This window comes from Lactuca virosa, chromosome 4 (assembly GCF_052849685.1).
Source record: "Lactuca virosa cultivar CGN04683 chromosome 4, Lactuca_virosa_CGN04683_v6, whole genome shotgun sequence".
In the NCBI taxonomy this organism is placed as follows: domain Eukaryota; kingdom Viridiplantae; phylum Streptophyta; class Magnoliopsida; order Asterales; family Asteraceae; genus Lactuca; species Lactuca virosa.
This window is the reverse complement of record NC_136429.1, coordinates 502,280,343-502,286,510: the sequence shown is the minus strand read 5'-3', so window position 1 is coordinate 502,286,510 and position 6,168 is coordinate 502,280,343. Positions and strand designations below refer to the sequence as shown.

Genomic DNA, 6,168 nt, shown 5'->3' with positions numbered 1-6,168 from the left:
TCTATAAAACCATGGCTTCTTCCACTATATTTCTTGCAGTATATGTGGATGACATTATGATTACTGGGAACAATGAAGAAGAGATTAAGAATTTAAAGAATTTTCTTGACAACACTTTTAAAATAAAGGATTTGGGGACACTTAATTTCTTCCTAGGAATTGAGGTGTTACATACTGATAAAAGTATCATACTTACTCAAAGAAAGTATGCTACATACATGATTCAAGAATTTGGCTGGCACATCCTTATGTCCACTACGTTCTAATAGCAAGCTAATTTTGGGAGAAGGAGAACATATACAGTTTCCTGAAACTTGCAGAAAACTTGTTGGCAAACTAAATTTCTTAGTAAATACACGTCCTAACTTGGCTTTTGCTGTTCAGCACTTAAGCCAATTCATGTCTGATCCACGTGTCCCTCATCTTGAAGCAGCTAAACACGTTCTATAATATATCAATCATGATCCTGATCAAGGTCTTTTATTGAATAATGAAGTCGATTACTCCTTGAATACTTATTGCGATTCTGATTGGGCGGCTTGCCCCCATTCAAGACGTAGTGTGAGTGGTTTTATTATCTTTCTTGATAAAAGCCCAATTGCTTGGAAATCGAAGAAACAAATTACGGTATCCTTATCTTCTGCTGAAGCAGAATACAGAAGTATGCAACATGTTACTACTGAGTTGGCATGGCTGACTCGACTTTTGCATGAATTAACTGTTCCAAATGTTGTTCCAGTTTCGGTTCGTTGTGACAGCCAAGCTGCTATTCATATCGCCAGAAATCCCGTCTTTCACGAACGCACCAAACATGTGGAACTTGACTGCCACTTTGTCAGGGAGAAGCTTCAAGAAGGATTAATTTCCTTGCAACATGTCCCAACTCAAACTCAACTTGCTGATCTTTTCACTAAAAACTTACCAAGTCGTCAACATCATTTTTTGCTGAACAAGTTAGGAGTCTCGACACCTTCTAACTTGGGTGGGGGGGGGGGGGGATAGTATATTAGATGATAAGTCACGTGAGCAGCACAAAGTAGTTAACTAGTGAGATATGTTGTTAGAGTTTGTTACCGATTTCTTTGTATATATTAGTTTGTTCATTGTATTGCAACAACTAATTATGAATGAATGAATTCTTTATTCTTTCCTATTCTCAATTCTACACAAATCATGATCCTCCGGTGAGGTCGGCGTCTTCATCTCCCAAGAACCGACAGAGCGAAGATGGTGTTCTGCTTTAAAGACCGACTACAAGTCGGAGACTACACCATCTTCATGGGTCTTACAAATTCGAGAACGATGCGGTTTTGTGCTCCGTTTTTATTGTTCAATTTCTTCCATGTCCGATGCTACTTCTAACCTCCGCCGTATACTCTCTCAGCCGCTCCTTCTATTCTTCAAGGCAGGTATTTCATATGTGCTCTTAATTAGAATTGCTTTAACATCTTCAATAAACGCTATTTATATTTCCGGGTCACTATTGGGTGTTGAAATCTTCAGCTCTCCATGATCGTGTTCTCTTATTTCCATATTTAACTGTTTGTTTATCTACTTGTCTAAACATTTACTGAATTTCATTATTCTGATAGATTTCATTATATCTTCCAAATGGAAAGTCTCAACAAGGATATTGCTTTTCTGTGAGAAACCTGCCTATAAGGTATTCGATGAAATACCTGGCCGAATTAAGGTGCTCATTTCAGCTTATTTTACATGATTCTTTACTTGATTATGTTTGTTTGATCATCCGTTTTTAAATAAGTTGTACTTGTCCCATGTGGCTAATAGTTAGTAATCAACCTTGGCCCATGACTATATGTTCCTCATATTTTGAAGCATCAGTTCCCAACTGGAACCGGAGATATTTGGTGTCAATATTGAAAGCTACGTGTAGTTGTTTTGCACAGTATTATCTTGTCTTCTTTTGAAAAATACCCCTATCTCCTCACCAGTCTTCAGATCTTAAGAAAACACAAGCAGAGCTTAGGTAAAACCGCTGTTCTTCCCTGTGTTTGTAGGCGTTTTCTTTGATTTCCCTGTTCTTTCTTTTTTCAACCTCCCCTTGGGGGCATTTTGGTCATTTTATAATGTGGTGATTAAATTATTAATATTTTTATTGTTATGTTGCTTTCAATCTTGATTTTTACATGGATGTGCAAGGTTTATGCTATTTACATCACCTATATCAAGATACCCGTTCTTCTAAGTATAGGTAAGTTGTTGAATTTACGTAATAGTAAAAAACTATTTACCTTTGCCGCAGTATGTCTACACAACTATATATATTTTCATTCGTTTATTTAATAAAAAAATTGATTTATATTTTGTTATTAATTAATAAAGGTTGTTGCTTTCTACTAAACACACAGTTTTATAGTAATCTTTGACCATAAATAAAATACCTAAAATACTACAATATCCCTCAGTAGTGCTCATTCTTTGTTTGGCTTGATAAAAAATATTTCACTTTAAACCAAATACCTAAAATATCCTTCAATAGTACTCCTGCAGTGTGTTCAACTTGACAAATAGTTTCTCTTTTTTTATTTTTTCATTCAAGGTATAATTTAAAAATATATATTAGTTAGAAATTACAAATAGTTTGTGATTTAAATAGTAAAAAATAATCTATTTATAAATATTATTTTTTTAGGTTTGGATTTGAGAAATATCACATGTCTGAATGGATATATTATGCCTCTACCGAACCACATCTAATAATTACTGAAAAAATCGCCGGAACCCCTAAACCAAAATCAAGACGGAAACTAACGGTGCAGTTTTTAATTTTTCAAAAAAACACAAATTTTCAATGGGTTGTGGTTTTTAATTTTCCAATAACAGCAAATAACTACGCCGCATCAAATTTAATATATTTAATTATTATACATGATATTTCTTATTTAGTTAATAATATATAATATGATTACTTAAGATATTAGTTTGGCGGTGTTTTAAAATGTTTTGATATGGTTTCGTGTTGTTTTAACGGTTAATGTAAGTTATTTATTTTTGACGGTTTTAAGATGTTAATTGTTAAGTACTTAATTTATTAGTTTGTCAGTGTTTTAAGTTATTATATTATATCTTATTGATTTTTATATTATTACAACTAATAGTCCTTGAACTCTTAAAATCGCAAAAAAGTATCAAATACACGTTAAAAACCGCACAAAAACACTGCATCAAACCATGTGGTTAAAAACTGCAACCACAACCGCATAACTGCACGGCTACACTAGCCGCATGATTCAGTTTCAAAATTTTAATAACCACATTTGTGGTTAGCAATTTGGTTTTGGCCGCTACGAACTGCACCACGCTTATCCCTAATTGAGACAATAACCCACAAAATGTCAATTAATTTGGAATTATAACGAAGAAGTTGTAATAACCACCTCATTTTTGTAGAGATCTATGTTAATGACATTATCTTCGGTTCTACGGACGAGTCAATAATTGATCACTTTGCTAAAGACCTGCCGTTAGCACATTATCTTCGGTTCTACGGACGAGACAATAATCGGTTCTACGGACGAGACAATAATTGATCACTTTGTAGAGATCTATGTTAATGACATTATCTTCGGTTCTATGTTAAAGACCTGCCATTAGCACATTTCAAATGAGCATGAATCAAAAACCTAATTTCTTCTAGGGTCTTCAAGTGAAACATGTGGAAAGAGGTATTTATGTTCATGAGGAGAGATATGCTACCAAGCTTCTTATAAAATATTTTATGGAAGATTATGCCATCATAAAGATACATGTGGCCTTCGGATACAGACTAGATACAAACTGTCTTTCATATCTATTAGGAGAACCTGATGATCAAAAGAACTATCATGGCATAATTGGTTTACTCATCTACCTTACTCTCACGCATCCATACATAATGTTGTCAACATTTTTGTGTGCTAGATACCAATCCAATCCGAAGATGTCTCACCAAACCACGACGAAGAAAAAATTTAGGTGTCATTGAGGGACAAAAGCTTTGGGAGCCTAGTACCATGTTGGTGATGACTTCGATCTGCAAGCATTCATAGATTCAGACCATGTAGGTGTAAGCTGGATAGAAATAGCACTTTTGGAGGATGACAATTTTTGGAGGAAGATTGGTAGGTTGTCCTTCCAAAAAATAAAATTGCACATTTTATCAATTGTTGAAGTATAATACGTTGTTGCCACAATCTATTATTAACAAGTTTTTTGGATGAAGTTTGAGCTCATGGACTATGCTTAAGGTGACAATTTATTGTGATTCCAAGAGTGGTATTGTAATATCTTACTATAGCGTTTATCACTCTATAACGATGTAACATCCGGATTCCCAGGTATCTTATTTTAAGTATTTATTTTGAGTTTTAAGGAGGGACTCGGCGAGTAGGCGCTCAGACTCGCCGAGTAGGATCGCGCATTTCTTGTCTGATTTAATGAAGGACTCGACGAGTCGATGCGTGGACTCGGCGAGTCCGCGCTGTTAAGTGAAACCCTAATTCTCGGGGCCTGTGCCCTATTTAAAGGCCTTTACAGCCTCCATTGCGGCCACTTCACCCCTGAGAAACCCTAGAGAAAGAGAGAGCGTTTGTGGTGCTAGAGGAAGGCTAATTCACCATTTCTTGAGTGTTTTAGCAAAAGAGAAGTGGTTTCCAACAAGAGGAGGTCAAAGGAGCTGTGGATCCAGGGTTTTCGAGTTCAGATCTACACTATTGAGGTATCAAATCGAACTTCCTTTCTGTTTTGGGTTAAGATCTATAGGGTTTTCTATAACCTTTGAAGGCTTGAAGAGTTGAGTTTATGGTCCCTTGCTGGGTTAGGCCTTAGATCTGGACCCATAGAGGTCCAGAAAACCTTCCCCATTTTGCTTTTTGTTTGTTCATGGAGGATTGGAAACTAGGTTGCCATATTTAGAGTTATTTCTCCATTTATGACTTGTTGTGGGTTGCATGCACATAAAGGTTGCACCTTTACGTGACATTTGAGCATTTGAAGGGTAGATCTGATAGTTAGGGAAGCAGATCTGACCTTAGAAGGTCATTTGAGTATGAACATGGAAGCAACTCGCCGAGTCCATAAGTGGACTCGACGAGTCGAGTCGGGGTTGCCCCGCGATTCGTGACAGGTGTAACCCGTCGAGTGGAAGGTTGACTCGACGAGCCAAGAGAGACTGAAAGGATTCAGAGGACCCGCATGGACTCGCCGAGTCGCCTTTGTGCACTCGACGAGTCTGGTCAAAGTTGACTGTTGACTTTCGTTGACTTTAGGGTTCTGGTCAAGACTGATTCAGGAAAGTTCAGGGAAGGGTAGAATGGCCTTCTACCCAATCTGTAGAGATGAGATCATGAGAGAATATTGATCGGAGATGTTATCTGAATAATAGGAGGAGGCTAAGTCGGGACGTTGAGCACGAGAGTTTATCCGACTTCATTGAGGTGAGTCTTCTCACTATACTGTACCTGGAAGGGTACTTATGTGTGACCGGAAGGTCTTGTATGCTATGAGATGTATGTGCTATATGCGGTTATGTGATATGTATGTGCTATGTATGTTATGTATGGTATGGACCGGAAGGTCAAGATGATATGGACCGGAAGGTCGATACGGGTAGGACCGGAAGGTCTATCGGGATTCGGGACGGAAGTCTCCTGAGACACATGGATCAAAGGATCCTACAGGGTTATGGCCTGGAAAGGCGTATGTGTGGTATGCGGTATTTTGGGGAACTCACTAAGCATTTATGCTTACAATTGTTGTGTTATGTGTTTCAGGTATTAGCAAGGATCGCAGGAAGGCGCCGGCATGATCCGTACACACTTATAGAGTTTATGTTATTGAGATTCTGGGGACATGTTTTGTATTGACACAGTGATACATTATGTTTTGTGATTATCATGTGATTGAAAGTATGATTTAAAAATGAAAAATTGTTTTGAAAATTCACGTTGTTACAAACGAAGCATATTATTATTATTATTATTATTATTATTGTATATTACTTTATTAAGGACAACATTCTAAAAGGAAATATTAAACTCATATTTGTCCCCTCTAATGAAAAGATAGTCGAAGTCTTTACAAAAACGATTAACCAAACAACATTTGTTCATATCCTGAATATGTTGGGAATGATGAATCATGATCTTTAGTTCTTAAGAAACAATT

The 6,168-nt window shown here is 36.7% G+C and overlaps 1 long non-coding RNA gene across 8 annotated transcripts; it reads left to right on the top strand.

Annotated features, from left to right (window-relative positions):
• Positions 1–1,128: 1,128 nt before the first annotated feature.
• LOC145109352 (uncharacterized) lies at positions 1,129–5,942 on the top strand. 8 transcript variants are annotated; one of them, XR_013708953.1, is made up of 5 exons: positions 1,129–1,405; positions 1,593–1,693; positions 3,925–4,720; positions 5,387–5,438; positions 5,775–5,942. It is a non-coding gene; the product is annotated as an uncharacterized LOC145109352 (long non-coding RNA). The 8 variants fall into 8 exon arrangements; XR_013708954.1 differs by having other exon boundaries at positions 3,415–4,720; XR_013708952.1 differs by having other exon boundaries at positions 1,593–2,215; positions 3,415–4,720.
• The last annotated feature ends 226 nt before the right edge of the window (positions 5,943–6,168 follow it).